The 21,279-nt window shown below is 39.5% G+C and overlaps 1 protein-coding gene and 1 pseudogene across 2 annotated transcripts in view; both read left to right on the top strand.

Annotated features, from left to right (window-relative positions):
• The window catches only part of FGF12 (fibroblast growth factor 12), a 584,189-nt gene that overhangs the window by 154,768 nt on the left and 408,142 nt on the right, over nucleotides 1-21,279 (top strand). The gene's annotated exons all lie outside the window — the stretch shown is intronic.
• Nucleotides 7,098-8,695, top strand: LOC123940542 (annotated as a pseudogene).

A 21,279-nucleotide genomic window follows, 5' to 3' on the forward strand; every position in this document is an offset into this window, starting at 1 on the left:
AGGTGTAGAAAGGTTGGAATTCCCAACCAAGTGGGCTGGCTCCAAAGTCCACGCATTAATTGTTAAAGTATTCTACATATCACTAAATTTACCTTTTGATTATAGCAGAGTTAAATATTGAACAGTTATGTAGTTTCTCTGTTTCAAGACACAAATGACATATACATGCTAATAAAGCATCACCCAGGTCCTCTATTTGGGTGTTACTATATTCACACATTTAAACTTGCTAAGCGCTATTTAAGATGCCATCCTCGAACATCATCATTCTTCCTCTTTGGGTTTATCTTGATTTTTTTCCTCTTAAGAAGGTAATAAAAATTGAAAGCAACCCAGCATTTTAGTCTCTAATATCAAACCGTTGGCCGTAACTGGAAGCAAGCTGGGGGGAAGCTGGGATTGCATGGACAATGATCAAGTGTGACTGCATGTGGGTTGTGAGCTTGGGGGCAGTGTGTAAAGAGCATAGTGAAGTTTCAAATTCTAGAATCATATAATCTTGAGATGGGAGTGACCTTAAAGTTTGGGTTGCTTCATCCTTCATCAGATGCTTGAATATTATCTCTGTCATCATTTTCAGTTTACGCTACCTCTCGACATATTCCATGACTGAAATCTCTTTACTTTCAACATCAACCACAGGTCCCAATTCTAAAGCTCCTGGGATCACATCAGCAAATCCAACCCAGGTATACATAGCATGCAAAGGCCACTGATGTGTCCAGCATGGATCTTCAGCTCCCAAACACTGTATCCATGAGTATGTCAGCTAAACAGCATGGGTTTCAGGGTGGGAGCCCTGTGTGAGAGCTTGATGGAGACTGCTTAAAACAAGTGAACCAAAGAGACAGTTGTTTGCAAGAAAAGGTTAGTGGCTAGAACATAGTAAGCCTCTTATAGGTAGTGTCAATATCGCTCAAAATATCTTATTTCCCAAATTTGTATACTATTTGACATAATGAATGGTACACCCATTTGCTGATGGCAATATGTTTTATCGCAAGTAACATATAATTGAAAGCCAATTATTTATCCCTGGTGACAAGATGGCCTATGTAAATTTTGTTTTTCTATTAGTAAGAGCCACATCCTGTACAATTGTAGTTTATCATTTTGACAGACATTCATGAAGTAAAAAAGCATACATTCTTTATTATTGTTTAATTAATGTAAAATTTGAAATGAGTGAAACACTTAAGTCTTAAATACATCCAGTAATGTAGTGAAGAATAATCTTTTTTTTTTTTTTTTAGGAAGGGGGAGGGGCAAAGGGAAAGGTGAAGGAAGAATCCCAAACAGGCTCTATGCTCAGTGTGAAACCCGACATGGGCCTTCATCTCATGACCCTAAGATCACAACCTACATGGAAATCAAAGGTCGGTTGTCTAACTGACTGAGCCACCCAACTGCCTCATAATGAGTAATAATCTTACATAATTCACTGACATTTGACAAATGGAACCTATGTAACCAGCATATCAATCAAGACATAAAACATTTCCATCACTCAAGAAAACTTTTTCATGCCCTCCTTCCAGTCAGTTATGCCCACTCCTCCGTATACAACCAATCTCCCAATTTTTTTTTTTAAGAATTATTTATTTGACAGAGATCACAAGCAGGCAGAGCAGCAGGCAGAGAGAGAGAGGGGAAATCAGGGTCCCTGCCAAGCAGAGAGCCTGATGTGCAATCTCCCAATTTTTAAAATCATAGATTAGTTTGGTTTGATCTTGAATTTCATGTAAACGGAATCATGCAGATAAATGATTTTGGATCTGACTTCTTTCATTCAACATGGTACTTTTTAAAAACGACTTTATTTTTAAGCAATCTCTACACCCAACATGGGGCTCAAACTCACAAAATCCTGAGATCAACAGTCACATGCTCTCTACCTACTGAGCCAGCCAGGATCCTGCCCCTACATGGTATTTCTGAGATTCATCCATGTTACTAGGTATCAGTAATTTATTCTTTTTTAATTTTTGAGTACTTTTCTATTGTTTGCATATCCCACAACTTATTGATCCATTTTTATTTTGTTAGACATTTCAATTATTTCCAGTTTTTGCTTATGTGGAGTAAAGCTGATGGAAATGCTCATGTACAAATACTTCTGTGCTGTGTTTTCACTTGTGTGAAAACTTAGGAGTGGTAGTGTCTGGTCATAGCGTAAGTGCATGCTTAACTTCATAGCGAACTGCCGAATGCTTTCTAAATAATTGGATGCTATTGTGACTAATTTTTAGAAGTATTACTTTCCAACCATTTGCAACATACTACTGCACTCCCCATGTATGAGAGTTCCAGTTGGTCCACATCCTCACCAAACACCAGTATATAGTGTTTTCAGCCTTTTAAAAATGGGAGTAGCATGTCATCATTATTTTAATTTACATTTCTCTGCTGACCTTAAAAAACCTTTTCATGTGCTTATTGGCCATAGGTATAATTTTGTTTTTGAAATGACTATTCAAATCTTTTGCATATTTTAAAATTTGAATTGTTTTGCTATCTGTAGATTTGTCTATTCTCGCATGTCATATTAAGGGAATCATAAATATATATATTTTTTAATGAACAGCCACTTTCTTTCTTTTTTTTTAATTTAAGTTAATTTTATTCTTTTTTTTTTTTTGGTGTTCCAAAATTCATGATTTCTGCACCACACCTAGTGCTCCATGCAATACATGTCCTTCATAATTCCCACCACCAGGCTCACCCAACTCCCTACCCCTTTCCCTCTAAAACCCTAGTTTGTTTCTCAGAGTCCACAGTCTCTCATGGTTTGTATCCCCCTCCAATTTCCCCCAACTCACTTCTCCTCTCCATCTCCCAATGTCCTCTGTGTTATTCCTTATGCTCCACAAGGAAGAGAAACCATATGATAATTGACTCTCTATTCTTTACTTATTTCACTCAGCATAATCTCTTCCAGTCCCATCTATGTTGATACAAAATTTGGGTATTCATCCTTTCTGATGGAGGCATAATATTCCATTGTATACATGGACCATATCTTCTTTATCCATTCGTCTGTTGAAGGGTATCTTGGTTCTTTCCACAATTTGGCGACTGTGGCCATTGCTGCTATGAACATTGGGGTAGAGATGACCCTTCTTTTCACTACATCTGTATCTTTGGGGTAAATACCCAGCAGTGCAATTGCAGGGTCATAGGGAAGCTCTATTTTTAATTTCTTAAGGAATCTCCACACTGTTTTCCAAGTTGGCTATACCAAGTTGCATTCCCACCAACAGTGTAAGAGCATTCCCCTTTCTCCACATCCTCTCCAACACACCTTCTTTTCTGTCTTGCTAATTTTGGCCATTCTAACTGGTGTAAGGTGGTATCTCAATGTGGTTTTGATTTGAATCTCCCTGAAGACTAAAGATGATGAACATTTTTTCATGTTTCTGTTAGCCATTTGTATGTCTTCTTTGGACAAGTGTCTGTTCATGTCTTCTGCCCATTTTTTGACGTGGTTATCTGTTTTTTGTGTGTTTGAGAAGTTCTTTATAGATCTTGGATATCAGCCCTTTGTCTGTACTGTCATTTGCGAGTATCTTCTCTCATTCTATGGGTTGCCTCTTTTTTTTGTTGACTGTTCCCTTTGCTGTGCAGAAGCTTTTGATCTTGATGAAGTTCCAAAAGTTCGTTTTTGCTTTTGTTTCCTTTGCCTTTGGAGACATATCTTGAAAGAAGTTGCTATAGCCGATGTCAAAGAGGTTACTGCCTATGTTCTCCTCTAGGATTCTGATGGATTCCTGCCTCCTGTTAAGGTCTTTTATCCATTTCAAGTTTATCTTTGTGTATGGTATAAGAGAAGGGTTCTTTCATTCTTCTATACATAGCTGTCCAATTTTCCCAGCACCATTTATTGAAGAGACTGTCTTTTTTCCACTGTATATTTTTTTCTGCTTTGTTGTAGATTGTTTGACCATAGAGTTGAGGGTCCATATCTGGGCTCTCTGTTCCACTGGTCTGTGTGTCTGTTTTTGTGCCAGTACCATGCTGTCTTGGTGCTCACAGCTTTGTAATCACAAAGCTCACAGCTTTGTAATTTCAAGCTCAAAGCTTGAAATCAGGCAATGTGATGCTTCCAATTTTGTTTTTCTTTTTCAACATTTCCTTAGCAATTTGGGGTCTCTTCTGATTCCATACAAATTTTAGGATTATTTGTTCCAGCTCTATAAAAAATCCTGGTGGAATTTTGATTGGGATGGCATTGAAAGTATAGATTGCTCTAGGCAGTATAGATATTTTAGCAATGTTTATTCTTCCATTCCATGAGCATGGAATGCTCTTCCATCTTTTTGTGTCCTCTTCAATTTCTTTCATGAGTATTCTGTAGTTCCTTGGGTCCAGATCCTTTACCTCTTTGGTTAGGTTTATCCCCAGGTATCTTATGGTTCTTGGTGCTATAGTAAATTGAATCTATTCTCTAATTTCCATTTCTATATTTTCATTATTAGTGTATAAGAAAGCAACTGATTTCTGTACATTGATTTTGTATCCTGCCACATTACTGAATTGCTGTATGAGTTCTAGTAGTTTGAGGGTGGAGTCTTTTGGGTTTTCCATAGAAAGTATCATGTCATCTGTGAAGAGAGAGAGAGAGAGTTTGACCTCTTCTTTGCCAATTTGAATACCTTTTATTTCTTTTTGTTGTCTGATTGTTGTTGCTAGGTCTTACAGTACTATGTTGAACAAGAGTGGCGAGAGTGGGCATCATTGTCATGTTCCTGATCTCAAAGGGAAGGCTGTCAGCTTTTCTGCATTGAGGATGATATTTGCTTTGGGTTTTTCATAGATAGATTTTATGAATTTGAGGAATGTTCCCTCTATCCCTATACTTTGAATTGTTTTAATCAGGAACAGATGCTGTATCTTGTCAAATGCTTTTCTGCATCAACTGAGAGGACCATGTGGTTCTTCTCTCTCTTCTCTTATTGATTTGTTCTATCACATTGATTGATTTGCAAATGTTGAACCACCCTTGCATCCCATGGATAAATCCCACTTGGTCATAGTAGATAATCTTTTTAATGTACTGTTGGATCCTCTTAGCTAGGATCTTGTTGAGAATCTTGGCATCCATATTCATTAGGGATATTGGTCAGAAATTCTACTTCTTGGTGGGGTCTTTGCCTGGTTAGGGGATCAGGGTAATGCTGACTTCATAAAAAGAGTCTGGAAGTTTTCCTTCTGCTTCTGTTTTTTGAAACAACTTCAGGTATTATTATGAATAGGTATTATTTCTTCTTTGAATGTTTGGTAGAATTCTCCAGGGAATCCGTCAGGTCCTGGGCTCTTGTTTTTTGGCAGGTTTTTTTTTTTTTAAAGATTTTATTTATTTGACAGAGATCACAAGAAGGCAGAGAGGCAGGCAGAGAGAGAGAGAGAGAGGAGGAAGCAGGCTCTCTGATGTGGGGCTCGATCCCAGAACCCTGAGATCATGACCTGAGCTGAAGGCAGAGGCTTTAGCCCACTGAGCCACCCACGCGCCTCTTGGCAGGTTTTTGATAACTGCTTCAATCTTGTTACTAGATATTGGTCTATTCAGGTTGTCAGTTTCTTCCTGATTCAGTTTTGGAAGTTTATAGGTTTCCAGGAATGCATCCATTTCATCTAGGTTGCTTAACTTATTGGCATATAACTGCTGATAATAATTTCTGATGATTGTTTCTATTTCCTTGGTGTTAGTCGTGATCTCTCCCTTTTCATTCGTAATTTTATTAATTTGGGTCCTCTCTCTTTTCTTTTGGATTAGTTTGGCTAATGGTTTATCGACCTTACTGATTCTTTTAAAAAAACCAGCTTCTAGTTTCATTGATGTGTTCTACTGTATCTCTACTTTCTATCTCATTGATTTCTGCTCTAATCTTGAGTATTTCCCTTCTTGTGTGTGGGGTTTGCTTAATTTGTTGTTGATTTTCCAGTTCTTTAAGGTATGAAGAGAGCTGGTGTATTCTGGATTTTTCATTTTTTTGAGGGAGGCTTGGATGGCTATGTATTTTCCCTTAGGACTGCCTTTGCTGTATCCCATAGGTTTTGGACTGAAGTGTGTTCATTCTCATTGGTTTCCATGAATTGTTTTAAGTTCTTCTTTGATTTCCTGGTTGGTTCAAACATTCTTAAGCCAGGTGGTCTTTAGCTTCCAAGTGTTCGAGTTCCTTCCAAATTTTTCCTTGTGGTTGAGCTCCAGTTTCAAAGCATTTTGGTTTGAGAATATGCAGGGAATAATCTCAGTCTTTTGGTATTGGTTGAGTCCTGATCTGTGACCCAGTATGTGGTCTATTCTGGAGAAAGTTCCATGTTCACTCGAGAAGAATGAGTATTCTGTTGTTTTAGGGTGGGGAGTTCTGTATATATCTATGAAGTCCATGTGGTCCAATGTGTCATTCAATGCTCTTGTTTCTTTATTGATTTTCTGCTTGGATGATCTGTCTATTACTGAGAGTGGAGTGTTAAGATCCCCTACTGTTAATGTACTCATTTCAATATGACTTTTTTTTAAGATTTTATTTTTTTTATTTATTTACTTGACAGAAAGAGATCACAAGTAGGCAGAGAGGCAGGCAGAGAGAGAGGGAAGCAGGCCCCCTGCTGAGCAGAGAGCCCAATGCGGGACTCGATCCCAGGACCCTGGGATCATGACCTGAGCCGAAGGCAGCGGCCTAACCCACTGAGCCACCCAGGAGCCCCAATATGACTTTTTATCTTGATTAACAGTTGTCTTATGTAGTTGGCTGCTCCCATATTGGGGGCATAAATATTTGCAATTGTTAGATCTTCTTGGTGGATAGACCCTTTAAGAATGAGGTAGTGTCCTTCTTTACCTCTGACTACAGTCTTTAGTTTAAAATCTAATTTATCTGATATGAGAATCTCTACCCCAGCTTTCTTTTGAGGCCCATTGGCATGAAAGGTGTTTCTCCATCCCTTCACTTTCAGTCTGGATGTATCGTTAGGTTCAAAATGGGTCTCTTGACACCGTCTTTGGGGTGATCCGTGGTGGACGTTTTGAGGGCAGCTGACCTGTAGCCTGCGCGTCCCGGACTGCCTCCCGTGGAAGCCTGAGCTGGCCGTCTTTCTCCCTTTGTCTCATAACCATGTCCACCAACAAGAATGCTAATTCACCAGCTGCCTGCCTTAATAGATTCAAGAACAAGGGGAAAGACAGTACAGAAATGAGGCGGCATCGAATAGAAGTTGATGTGGAGCTGAGGAAAGCTAAGACGGATGACCAGATGCTGAAAAGGAGAAATGTAAGCTCGTTTCCTGATGATGCTACCTCTCCACTGCAGGAAAACCGCAACAACCAGGGCACTGTAAATTGGTCTGTTGATGACATTGTCAAGGGCATAAATAGCAACAATTTGGAAAACCAGCTCCAGGCTACTCAAGCTGCTAGGAAACTGCTTTCTCGGGAAAAGCAGCCCCCCATAGACAACATCTGGGCTGGTTTGATTCCAAAATTTGTGTCCTTCTTGGGCAGAACCGATTGTAGTCCCATTCAGTTTGAATCCGCTTGGGCTCTCACTAACATGGCTTCTGGGACATCAGAACAGACCAAGTCTGTGGTGGATGGAGGCACTATCCCAGCATTCATTTCCCTGTTGGCATCTTCCCACGCCCACATCAGCGAACAGGCTGTGTGGGCTCTAGGAAACATTGCAGGTGACGGTTCAGTTTTTCGAGACTTGGTTATCAAGTATGGTGCAGTTGAACCACTTCTGGCTCTCCTTGCGGTTCCTGATATGTCACCATTAGCATGTGGCTACTTACGGAACCTTACTTGGATACTTTCAAGCCTTTGTCGCAACAAGAACCCCGCATCCCCGCTAGATGCCGTTGAGCAGATTCTTCCTACCTTAGTTCGTCTCCTGCATCACGAACCATCTTGGCAGATACCTGCTGGGCCATCTCCTACCTGACAGATGGTCCAAATGAACGGATTGAGATGGTTGTGAAAACAGGAGTTGTGCCCCAGCTTGTAAAGCTTCTAGGAGCTACTGAATTGCCCATTGTGACTCCCGCGCTAAGAGCCATAGGAAATATTGTTACTGGGACACATGAACAGACTCAGGTTGTAATAGATGCCGGAGCGCTTGCTGTCTTTCCCAGCCTGCTAACAAACCCCAAAACTAATATTCAGAAGGAAGCCATGTGGACAATGTCAAACATCACAGCTGGCCGCCAGGACCAGATTCAGCAAGTTGTGAATCATGGATTAGTCCCATTCCTCGTTGGTGTTCTCTCTAAGGCAGACTTTAAGACACAAAAGGAAGCTGTCTGGGCTGTGACCAACTATACAAGTGGTGGGACAGGTGAACAGATTGTATACCTTGTCCATTGTGGCATAATAGAACCATTGATGAACCTCTTAACTGCAAAGGATACCAAAATTATTCTGGTCATTCTGGATGCCATTTCCAATATCATTCAGGCTGCTGAGAAATTAGGTGAAACCGAGAAACTTAGTATAATGATCGAAGAATGTGGAGGTTTGGACAAAATCGAGGCTCTACAAAACCATGAAAATGAGTCTGTGTACAAAGCTTCATTAAACTTGATTGAGAAGTATTTCTCTGTAGAGGAAGAGGAAGGTCAGCATGTTGTGCCAGAAACTCCCTCTGAAGGCTATACGTTCCTGGTTCAGGATGGCACCGCTAGGACCTTTAACTTTTAGCTTGTACAGCCGACGCAGAAAGTTGTTTGTGGTGTGCTCTGTTTGGTAGAAGTTTGTCTTACTGTTTCTCTGCTAAGAACTCTTTTTAAATGTGTTTTGTTATTGTAGCACTTTTTACAACAAAACTCTACTTGACCAGTTCCAAACTGGACAAACTGTATGAAGCTCCTCCTCCCAGTGGGTTTCTTATTTCTATGTGGAATCTCCTCTCTTGCAGTGTCTGTAAATAAAGATTAAATTCCACCCTTTTCTTTAAAAAAAAAAATGGGTCTCTTGTTGACAACATATGGATGGGTTCCGTCGTTTTATCCATTCTGCAGCCCTGTGCTGTTTTATGGAGTGTTTAGGCCTGAACAGCCTCTTTCATTTACCATAACATTTCAAGATTTGAACATGTTGTAGCATGGATCTACACTTCATTCCTTTTTGTGGCTGAATATTTCATTGTAAGGAGATACGACGTTTTATCTTTTTTTTTTTTTTACATTTTACTATATTTGATTTGCTAGAATTTTATTAATGATTTTTTTTGCACCTATGTTTATGAGGATATTGATTTGCACTTTATTTTCATTAAGAGTTTTGTCAGTTTGGGAGAAGGTTTTTTGTTTTTTTTTTTTCCCACTCCTCTATCTTATGAAAGATGTAATGCAAATTAGCATTTTTCCTTCCTAAATGGTATTCTTCCTTCCTAAATGCTTTAGAGTTTAGCAGTGAAACCAGCTGGGCTTGTGAGAAGGTTTCTCTGTAGGACAGTTTTTTATTTACAAATTAAAATTCTTCATCAGACATAGGATTATACACATTTTCTTCTTCTGTCAATTTTAAATTCATGCTATTAAAAAAATCATCTATTTTACCTAATTTGAATATACTGGCATGAGACCATTTATAATATTCTGTTTATTAACAGATTCATAATTGTTCATATTCATAAATGCCTACAGGATATATAGTAGACAACGTATTTTATTCCTCACATTGGTCATTAGTTATTCATTTCCTTCTATTTAGCTGTAGTAGGTTTTAACAATTTTATTACTTTTAAACAAAAAAGTTGGCTTTGTTAATTTTCTATTTTGTTTGTTCTCTGTGGTTTCTACTTCTTAGTATTTCCTTTCTTTGATTTATTTGGGTTTGATTTGCTTTATATTTTTATGTTCTTTTAAGGTTAAACTTTAGAGTATTGATTTAAAAATGATCTCTTCTAATATGCAAATTTAAAGCTTGTATTATTTATTCCTAAAACCTGATTAAGTTGGATCACACAAATGTATAGTGTTTTGTTTTCATTAACACGTATTCTCAAATATTTTCTACTTTCCCTTGTGATTTCCTCTTTTACTTGTGTTATTTATAAGTGTGCTATTAAATTTGAAAATATTGAAAACTTGCTTCATCTTACTGTTAGTGATTTGTAATTTAATACCATTGTGGTATTGTATACACTGTTAAGATTTCAATTTTTTTTAAAGATTTTATTTATTTATTTGAGAGAGAGAGACAGGAAGAGAAACAGTGAGAGAGAGCACACTTGTGAATGAGGGGGTGCAGAGGGACAGAGAGAGAGAAAGAGAAGCAGACTCTCCACTGAGCAGGCAGCCAGACATGGGGCTGATTCTGAGACCCTGAGATCATGTTTCTGAGCCAAAGTCAGATGCTTAACCAACTGAGCCACCCAGGCACCACTGTCTTTTTTTTAATTATTGAGCTTTATTTTATGGCCTATTACAAATTTATCTTGAATGTTGTAAGAATTTATTTACTTATTTATTTATTTTCATTTGACAGAGATTGCAAGTAGGCAGAGAGGCAGGCAGAGAGAGAGGGGGAAGCAGGCTCCCTGCTGAGCAGAGAGCCCAATGCTGGGCTCAATCCCAGGACCTGGGATCATACCTGAGCTGAAGGCAGAGGCTCTAACCAACTGAGCCACCCAGGCACCCCAAATGTTGTAAGAATTTAAAAAGGATGTTTATTCTGCAACTCTAATTTTATTTTATGTTATTTTATTTTATTATATTTTATTTGAGAAACAGAGAGAGAGAGCACAAATGGGGAGTGGGGGCAGAGGGAGAAGGATAAACAGGCTTTGCCCTGAGCAGGATCCTAATGCAGAACTCAATCCCAGAACCCTGGGATCATGACCTGAGCCAAAGACAGACACTTAATGGACTGAGCCACCCAGTGTCCCTATTCTGCAATTCTCATAGTAGGGTACTATAAATATCAATTATGTTAAATTGGTTGAAGTTGTGCCCAAATCTTCTCATGTCTTACTGATTTTTTAAATAATTAATAAATTTGTCATTTACAGCAGTTTTAGATTAGCAGCAAAATTGAGAGGAAGGGGGGCGCCTGGGTGGCTTAGTGGGTTAGGCCTCTGCCTTTGGCTCAGGTCATGATCTCAGGGTCCTGGAATCGAGCCCCACATCAGGCTGTCTGCTCAGCGGGGAGCCTGCTTACCCCTCTCTGTCTGCCTCTCTGCCTACTTGTGATCTTTCTCTCTGTCAAATAAATAAAATCTTTTAAAAAAAATTGAGAGGAAGGTACACAGATAGTACGTGCATCCCTGCACATGCCCATGGACATGCTCAGGCTCCCACACTGTCAACATCCCCCACCTCAGCAGTGCATTGGTTATAACTGACGAAGCTGCATTGACACGTCAATATCACCCAAGGTCCATAGTTTATTTTAGTGTCCACTTTTGGTGTTGTACGTTCTGTGGGTTTGGACAGTGTGTAATGTATCAATGTTTTATAGTATCAAACAGCGAACTTTCACTGCCTAAAAAAATCCTCTGTGCTCTGCCTACTTATCTTTCCTTCCCCTTAAGCCCTGACAACCACTCATCTTTTTACTCTCTCCATAGTTCTGTCTTTTTTAGAATGTCATGTAATCAAAATTATAAAATATATGTAGCCTTTTCAGATTGGCTTCTTGCACTTCATAGTATATATTTAAGTTTTATTCTTCATGCCTTTTCATGACTTGGTAGCTCATTTCTTTTTACCAGGGAATAATATTCTATTGTCTGGAGGTACCACAGCTTATTTACCCATTCACCTACTGAAGGACATCTGGGTTGCTTCCAAGTTTTGGTGATTATGAATGAAACTACTGTACAGACACCTGGGTAGCTGAGTCGGTTAAGTGCACCACTCTTGATTTCAGCTCAGATCATGATATCAGGGTGGTGGGATAGAGCCCCCAGTCAGGCTCCAAGATCAGCAAGGAGTCTGCTTCTCTTCTTCTCCCTCTCTCCCTGCCCCTCCTCCTGCTCATGTACTTTCTCTCTCTCTAAAATAAATAAATAAATAAATCTTAAAAAAAAAAAAAAAAAAGCTACTGTAGGGGCACCCGGGTGGCTTAGTCAGTTAAGCATCTGACTTCAGCTCAGGTCATAATCTCAGGGTCCTGGGATTTAGCCCTAAGTCAAGCGCCCCACTGAGCTGGGGAATCTGCTTCTCCCTCTCCCTCTCCACATCCACTCTTCCCTACTTGTGCTCTTTCTCTCTCTCAAATAAATAAGTGAAATCTTAGGAAAAAAACCTACTATAAAAACTCATTCATTGCTGGTGGGAATGTAAAATAGCACAGCCAATTTGGAAGACAGTGTGTCAGTTTTTATGGAACTGAACATACTACACAATCATGCTCCTTGATATTTATCCAAATGAATTGTAAATTTATGTCTACACAGAAATCTGCACATGGATGTTTACCATTTCTTGTAGCACATGTTCTGTTAGTGACAAATTCTCTTAGCTTGCATTTATCAAAGAAATTCTTCATTTCATCCTCATTTTTAAAATATTATTGTCTATGAGATAAAATTCTGGAATTTATTTATTTATTTGTTTATCTATTTTAAAGATTTTATTGGTTTATTTTAGTGAGAGAGAAAGTGTGTGTGCTCACACAAGAGCAGGGAGAGCTTGAGGGGGAGGAACAGGGCGGAGGAATCTGAAGCAGACTCCACACTGAGCACAGAGATCTGCACTGGGCTTGATGCCTCCACTGTGAGACCACAAGCTGAGCAGAAATAAGAGTTGGATGGGCAACCCAGCTGAGCCACACAGGCACCCTTGGAATGATATAAAAATTGAAATATATATATGTGTGTGTGTATATATATATATATATATATAATATAACCCATTATAGTATATATATTATAAATATATATATTTAATAGCACTTTAAAGCTATTGTTCTGTGATTCTCTGGGATTTATTTATTTATTTATTTATTTTGGGTGAGAAATCAGTCATCTCTCTTATTGTTTTTTTTTTTTTTTCCCTTTTTATTTATTTTTTTTTTCAGCGTAACAGTATTCATTCTTTTTGCACAACACCCAGTGCTCCATGCAAAACGTGCCCTCCCCATCACCCACCACCTGTTCCCCCAACCTCCCACCCCTGACCCTTCAAAACCCTCAGGTTGTTTTTCAGAGTCCATAGTCTCTTATGGTTCGCCTCCCCTCCCCAATGTCCATAGCCCGCTCCCCCTCTCCCAATCCCACCTCCCCCCAGCAACCCCCAGTTTGTTTTGTGAGATTAAGAGTCATTTATGGTTTGTCTCCCTCCCAATCCCATCTTGTTTCATTTATTCTCCTATCCCCCTACCCCCCCATGTTGCTTCTCCATGTCCTCATATCAGGGAGATCATATGATAGTTGTCTTTCTCCGATTGACTTATTTCACTAAGCATGATACGCTCTAGTTCCATCCACGTCGTCGCAAATGGCAAGATTTCATTTCTTTTGATGGCTGCATAGTATTCCATTGTGTATATATACCACATCTTCTTGATCCATTCATCTGTTGATGGACATCTAGGTTCTTTCCATAGTCTGGCTATTGTAGACATTGCTGCTATAAACATTCGGGTACACGTGCCCCTTCGGATCACTACGTTTGTATCTTTAGGGTAAATACCCAGTAGTGCAATTGCTGGGTCATAGGGTAGTTCTATTTTCAACATTTTGAGGAACCTCCATGCTGTTTTCCAGAGTGGTTGGATCAGCTTGCATTCCCACCAACAGTGGAGGAGGGTTCCCCTTTCTCCACATCCTCTCCAGCATCTGTCATTTCCTGACTTGTTAATTTTAGCCATTCTGACTGGTGTGAGGTGATATCTCATTGTGGTTTTGATTTGTATTTCCCTGATGCCGAGTGACGTGGAGCACTTTTTCATGTGTCTGTTGGCCATCTGGATGTCTTCTTTGCAGAAATGTCTGTTCATGTCCTCTGCCCATTTCTTGATTGGATTGTTTGTTCTTTGGGTGTTGAGTTTGCTAAGTTCCTTATAGATTTTGGATACTAGCCCTTTATCTGATATGTCGTTTGCAAATATCTTCTCCCATTCTGTCAGCTGTCTTTTGGTTTTGTTAACTGTTTCCTTTGCTGTGCAAAAGCTTTTGATCTTGATGAAATCCCAATAGTTCATTTTCGCCCTTGCTTCCCTTGCCTTTGCCGTTGTTCCTAGGAAGATGTTGCTGCGGCTGAGGTCGAAGAGGTTGCTGCCTGCGTTCTCCTCAAGGATTTTGATGGATTCCTTTCTCACATTGAGGTCCTTCATCCATTTGGAGTCTATTTTCGTGTGTGGTGTAAGGAAGTGGTCCAATTTCATTTTTCTGCATGTGGCTGTCCAATTTTCCCAGCACCATTTATTGAAGAGGCTGTCTTTTTTCCATTGGACATTCTTTCCTGCTTTGTCGAAGATTAGTTGACCATAGAGTTGAGGGTCGATTTCTGGGCTCTCTATTCTGTTCCACTGGTCTATGTGTCTGTTTTTGTGCCAGTACCATGCTGTCTTGATGATGACAGCTTTGTAATAGAGCTTGAAGTCCGGAATTGTGATGCCACCAACTTTGACTTTGTTCTTCAATATTCCTTTGGCTATTCGAGGTCTTTTCTGGTTCCATATAAATTTTAGGATTATTTGTTCCATTTCTTTGAAAAAAATGGATGGTATTTTGATAGGGATTGCATTAAATGTGTAGATTGCTTTAGGTAGCATAGACATTTTCACAATATTTATTCTTCCAATCCAGGAGCATGGAACATTTTTCCATTTTTTTGTGTCTTCCTCAATTTCTTTCATGAGTACTTTATAATTTTCTGTGTATAGATTCTTAGTCTCTTTGGTTAGGTTTATTCCTAGGTATCTTATAGTTTTGGGTACAATTGTGAATGGGATTGACTCCTTAATTTCTCTTTCTTCAGTCTTGTTGTTGGTGTACAGAAATGCAACTGATTTCTGTGCATTGATTTTATATCCTGACACTTTACTGAATTCCTGTACAAGTTCTAGCAGTTTTGGAGTGGAGTCTTTTGGGTTTTCCACATATAGTATCATATCATCTGCGAAGAGTGATAGTTTGACTTCCTCTTTACCAATTTGGATGCCTTTAATTTCTTTTTGTTGTCTGATTGCTGAGGCTAGGACTTCTAATACTATGTTGAATAGCAGTGGTGATAATGGACATCCCTGCCGTGTTCCTGACCTTAATGGAAAAGCTTTCAGTTTTTCTCCATTGAGAATGATATTTGCGGTGGGTTTTTCATAGATGGCTTTGATAATATTGAGGTATGTGCCCTCTATCCCTACACTTTGAAGAGTTTTGATCAGGAAGGGATGCTGTACTTTGTCAAATGCTTTTTCAGCATCTATTGAGAGTATCATATGGTTCTTGTTCTTTCTTTTATTAATGTGTTCTATCACATTGATTGATTTGCGGATGTTGAACCAACCCTGCAGCCCTGGAATAAATCCCACTTGATCGTTGTGAATAATCCTTTTAATGTACTGTTGAATCCTATTGGCTAGTATTTTGGCGAGAATTTTTGCGTCTGTGTTCATCAAGGATATTGGTCTGTAGTTCTCTTTTTTGGTGGGATCCTTGTCTGGTTTTGGGATCAAGGTGATGCTGGCCTCATAGAATGAGTTTGGAAGTTTTCCTTCCATTTCTATTTTTTGGAACAGTTTCAGGAGAATAGGAATGAGTTCTTCTTTAAATGTTTGGTAGAATTCCCCTGGGAAGCCGTCTGGCCCTGGGCTTTTGTTTGTTTGGAGATTTTGGATGACTGTTTCAATCTCCTTACTGGTTATGGGCCTGTTCAGGTTTTCTATTTCTTCCTGGTTCCGTTGTGGTAGTTTATATGTCTCTAGGAATGCATCCATTTCTTCCAGATTGGCCAATTTGTTGGCGTAGAGTTGCTCATAGTATGTTCTTATAATTGTCTGTATTTCTTTGGTGTTAGTTGTGATCTCTCCTCTTTCATTCATGATTTTATTGATTTGGGTCCTTTCTCTTTTCTTTTTGATGAGTCTGGCCAGAGGTTTATCAATCCTATTGATTCTTTCAAAGAACCAGCTCCTAGTTTCATTGATTTTTTCTATTGTTTTTTTGGTTTCTATTTCATTGATTTCTGCTCTGATCTTTAAGATTTCTCTTCTCCTGCTGGGTTTAGGGTTTCTTTCTTGTTCTTTCTCCAGCTCCTTTATGCGTAGGGTTAGGTTGTGTACTTGAGACCTTTCTTGTTTCTTGAGAAAGGCTTGTACCGCTATATATTTTCCTCTCAGGACTGCCTTTGCTGTGTCCCACAGATTTTGAACTGTTGTGTTTTCATTATCATTTGTTTCCATGAATTTTTTCAATTCTTCTTTAATTTCCTGGTTGACCCATTCATTCTTTAGAAGGATGCTGTTTAGTCTCCATGTATTTGGGTTCTTTCCAGCTTTCGTCTTGTGATTGAGTTCTAGCTTCAGAGCATTGTGGTCTGAAAATATGCAGGGAATAATCCTAATCTTTTGATACCGGTTGAGACCTGATTTGTGACCCAGGATGTGATCTATTCTGGAGAAGGTTCCATGTGCACTAGAGAAGAATGTGTATTCTGTTGCTTTGGGATGAAATGTTCTGAATATATCTGTGATGTCCATCTGGTCCAGTGTGTCATTTAAGGCCTTTATTTCCTTGTTGATCTTTTGCTTGGATGATCTGTCCATTTCAGTGAGGGGAGTGTTAAAGTCCCCTACTATTATTGTATTATTATTGATGTGTTTCTTTGATTTTGTTATTAATTGGTTGATATAGTTGGCTGCTCCCACGTTAGGGGCATAGATATTTAAAATTGTTAGATCTTCTTGTTGGACAGACCCTTTGAGTAGGATATAGTGTCCTTCCTCATCTCTTATTATAGTCTTTGGCTTGAAATCTAATTGATCTGATATAAGGATTGCCACCCCAGCTTTCTTCTGATGCCCATTAGCATGGTAAATTGTTTTCCACCCCCTCACTTTAAATCTGGAGGTGTCTTCGCGTCTAAAATGAGTTTCTTGTAGGCAACATACTGATGGGTTTTGTTTTTTTATCCATTCTGATACCCTGTGTCTTTTGATTGGGGCATTTAGCCCATTAACATTCAGGGTAACTATTGAGAGATATGAATTTAGTGCCATTATTAGCCTGTAAGGTGACTGTTACTGTATATTGTCTCTGTACCTTTCTGATCTACTACTTTTAGGCTCTCTCTTTGCTTAGAGGACCCCTTTCAATATTTCCTGGAGAGCTGGTTTGGTGTTTGCAAATTCTTTCAGTTTTTGTTTGTCCTGGAAGCTTTTGATCTCTCCTTCTATTTTCAATGATAGCCTAGCTGGATAGAGTATTCTTGGCTGCATGTTTTTCTCGTTGAGTGCTCTGAATATATCATGCCAGCTCTTTCTGGCCTGCCAGGTCTCTGTGGATAAGTCTGCCGCCAATCTAATATTTTTACCATTGTATGTTACTGATTTCTTTTCTCGGGCTGCTTTCAGGATTTTCTCTTTGTCACTAAGACTTGTAAATTTTACTATTAGGTGACGGGGTGTGGACCTATTCTTGTTGACTTTGAGGGGGGTTCTCTGCATCTCCTGGATTTTAATGCTTGTTCCCTTTGCCATATTAGGGAAATTCTCTCCAATGATTCTCTCCAATAGACCCTCTGCTCCCCTCTCTGTTTCTTCTTCTTCTGGAATCCCAATTATTCTAATGTTGTTTCGTCTTATGGTGTCACTTATCTCTCGAATTCTCCCCTCATGGTCCAGTAGCTGTTTGTCCCTCTTTTGCTCGGCTTCCTTATTCTCTGTCATTTGGTCTTCTATATCACTAATTCTTTCTTCTGCCTCATTGATCCTAGCAGTGAGAGTCTCCATTTTTGATTGCACCTCATTAATAGCTTTTTTGATTTCAACTTGGTTAGACTTTAGTTCTTTAATTTCTCCAGAAAGGGCTTTAATATCTCCAGAGAGGGTTTCTCTAATATCTTCCATGCCTTTTTCGAGCCCGGCTAGAATGTTCAGAATCGTCATTCTGAACTCTTGATCTGACATAGTACCAATGTCTGTGTTGATTAGGTCCCTAGCCTTCGGTACTGTCTCTTGTTCTTTTGTTTGTGGTGATTTTTTCCGCCTTGTCATTTTGTCCAGATAAGAGGATATGAAGGAGCAAATAAACTACTAATAGGGTGGCAAAGACCCCGGAAAAATGCGCTGTAACCAAATCAGAAGAGACCCCAAATTGTGGGGGGGGGGGGGAAGGGGATAAAAAACAGGTTCTGAAAAAAAAGAAAAAAAAAAAAAAGAAAAAAATTTTAAAAATAAAACAAATAAAAAAATATAAAAAAGAAAGAAAAAATATATATATTTAGATGAACTAGTCAAAAAACGTTAAAAAAGAAAAGGGTAAAAGTTTTTAAAAAAATTTAGCAGAAGAAGAAAAAAGAAAAAAGAAAAAAAATTGAAAAAAGAAAAAAAATAAAAAATTGAAAAAAGAAAAAAAATTGAAGTAGCCGCAAGACTAAAGAATCATGGGGAGAAAGCCATGAGTTCCGTGCTTTGCTTTCTCCTCCTCTGGAATTGCTCTGCTGTCTTAGGAATTGAATCTGCTTTCTCCTTGATAGATGAACTTCGTCCTGGCTGGATATTTTGTTGATCTTCTGGGGGAGGGGCCTGTTGTAGTGACTCTCAAGTGTCTTTGCCCGAGGCGGGATTGCACCGCCCTTACCGGCGGCCGGACTAAGTAATCGGCTCGGGTTCGCTTTTGGGAGCTTCTGTTCCCTGAATGCTTTCCGTAGAGTTCTGGAGGATGGGAATGAAAATGGCGGCCTCCCAGTCTCCGGCCCGGAGGAGCCGAGAGCCTGGGGCCCCACTCCTCAGTGCGCCCCCAGAGGACAGCACCCAATCACTCCCGTATCCCCAGCCTCTAGCCACGCTCCGAGCTCACCCAGCCCGCGACCAGTTCAAGGTAACCCCGAGCTGAGAGTTCAGTCCTCGGCTCTGTCTTTGCAGCCGGTTTCTCCGTTCTAATACCTGCGAGCTCTCCGACACTCTGACACCCCCGATCCTTCTGTGACCTTGCGGGGCCTGGGGCCACGCTGGCCCCGCGTGGGCTTCACCCCGGTTTAGCCCCTGGAGCAATGTCCCTCAGTGGAACAGACTTTTAAAAGTCCTGATTTTGTGCTCCGTTGCTCCGCCGCTTGCCGGGAGCCGGCCCCTCCCCCCGCGGTCTATCTTCCCGTCGTTTTAGATTCACTTCTCCGCCAGTCCTACCTTTCAGAAAGTGGTTGATTTTCTGTTTCTAGAGTTGCTGTTCTTCTTCTCTTCGCTCTCCCGTTGGATTTGTAGGTGTTTGCTATGTTTAGATAAGCTATCGAGCTGATCTCCTGTTACCTGATGTAGTCTCAGGCTGCTAATTCTCCGCCATCTTGACTCCTCCCCATCTCTCTTATTGTTTTCCTGCATGTTACACACACACACACACACACACACACATATATTTTTTTAATGGCTTCTTTCAGATTTTCTTTTTACCATTGCCTTCTATAGTTTGATGAAAGTGTACCTAGTTGAAGTACTTTTTTTTCTATTTATATGGCTTAGGGTTGGCTATGTAGGTAACAATATATAGGATTTTTTTTTAAATGATTTTATTTATTTATTTGACAGAGATAACAAGTAGGCAGAGAGGCAGACAGAGAGAGAGGAAGGGAAGCAGGCTCCTGCTGAGCAGAGATCCTGATGTAGGGCTCGATCCCAGGACCCTGGGATCATGACCTGAGCCAAAGGGAGAGGCTTTAACCCACTGAGCCACCCAGGTGCCCCTACAGGATGATTTTTTAAAACGAATTTGGAATTTTTCAGTTTTTTTCTCTCTCTCTGTCTCTCTCTGTCACACATACATGTACATACACCACCTTGTTTTCAGGGATTTAAATTACATTAAACTAGATTAGCTGAAGTACTCGGCACTCCTTTTGTTCTTCATTATGCCCCCCCTTTGAAATAGTTGATTTCTATTCATTTGTCTTCAAGGATATTGACTCTTTCTTTTGCAGTATCTAATCTCCTGAACAGCCTATGCAGTGAATTTATTCAGGTATGGTAGTTTTCCATTCTAGAGCTCTCATTTAGGTCTTTCTTAGAGATTTCACTTCTCTGCTGTGATTTCCCACCTCAGCGTTGTGTGTGCATTATGCTTATATTTTACTTTAAATTCACAATCATATGTATAATAGCTGTTTTAAACTTCTTATCTCCTAATTTCAATATCTGTGTCATCTTGGCATCTATTTATATTAACGTATTTTACCTTTGACTGCAGGTTTCCGACTTCTTTGCATGTCTAGTAACACTTGATTGTGTGCTAGGTATTTTGGATGATATATTGTAGGGAACCTAGAGTGTGTAATTTTTCTTTAAATAGTGTTTAGTTTTGTTCTGGCAAATGGTTAAACTACTGGTGGTTTCTCTAGATTTTGTTAAAACTGACCTTGTGTTTTATTTCCATTTTATCTTTAGTCTTGGCATGACTCTTACTATAGGATGTGATCTTTACTCCTGGGCATGATCTTTTTAGCATCTCAATCCAATGTCTGAATTTCTCAGCAAGGCTTTTTTCCTCTCGGTGGGTTAGAATTCAAACATCTCTGAGCATTGGCTAGTGTCTTGTACCTCCATTCAGATGAACATAGGATTTAGCATTGCTGTGGCTGCTCTCTAAAGGGTCTCACAGAGTCTTTATAAGTAGTGCATACTTTGGCCAAGGACCTAAGGGCCGCATCTGTAAAGATTTCTCCCTGCCCCTACTCTGTGCAGCTACCTCTCTCTGATACTCTTTCCCACAAACTACAGCCACATCAGCAGTCCCAAACTCCATTTTATGCTTCCTTATCTCAGTGAGATTAACATTATCCATTTGGGCTCTGGTTTCCATGCTGCCCTTGGAACGTTGCCACAGGTGGAAAACTAGAATTAATGTGGAACTCACTTCATATTTTCTCTATGTTATCTATTTCTGCCTAGAAATAGTTTCCTCATAGATTTTGTCTGGTTTTATTATTTATATTGGGAATGTAAGTCTGATACTAGTTACTCTGACAAGACTAGAAGCAGAAGTTCTAGAACTTTATCCATTAATTTTGTTTTAGATATGGCAATCACAATCCATTCTTGGCTGCTAGGGATTCTGTACTAGATGGCTTTCTAAATCTCATACTTACATACGTATCAGGAAGAGGAAGCTAAGTCAAAAGAGTTAA

Source organism: Meles meles, chromosome 4 (genome assembly GCF_922984935.1).
Source record: "Meles meles chromosome 4, mMelMel3.1 paternal haplotype, whole genome shotgun sequence".
Taxonomy (NCBI): domain Eukaryota; kingdom Metazoa; phylum Chordata; class Mammalia; order Carnivora; family Mustelidae; genus Meles; species Meles meles.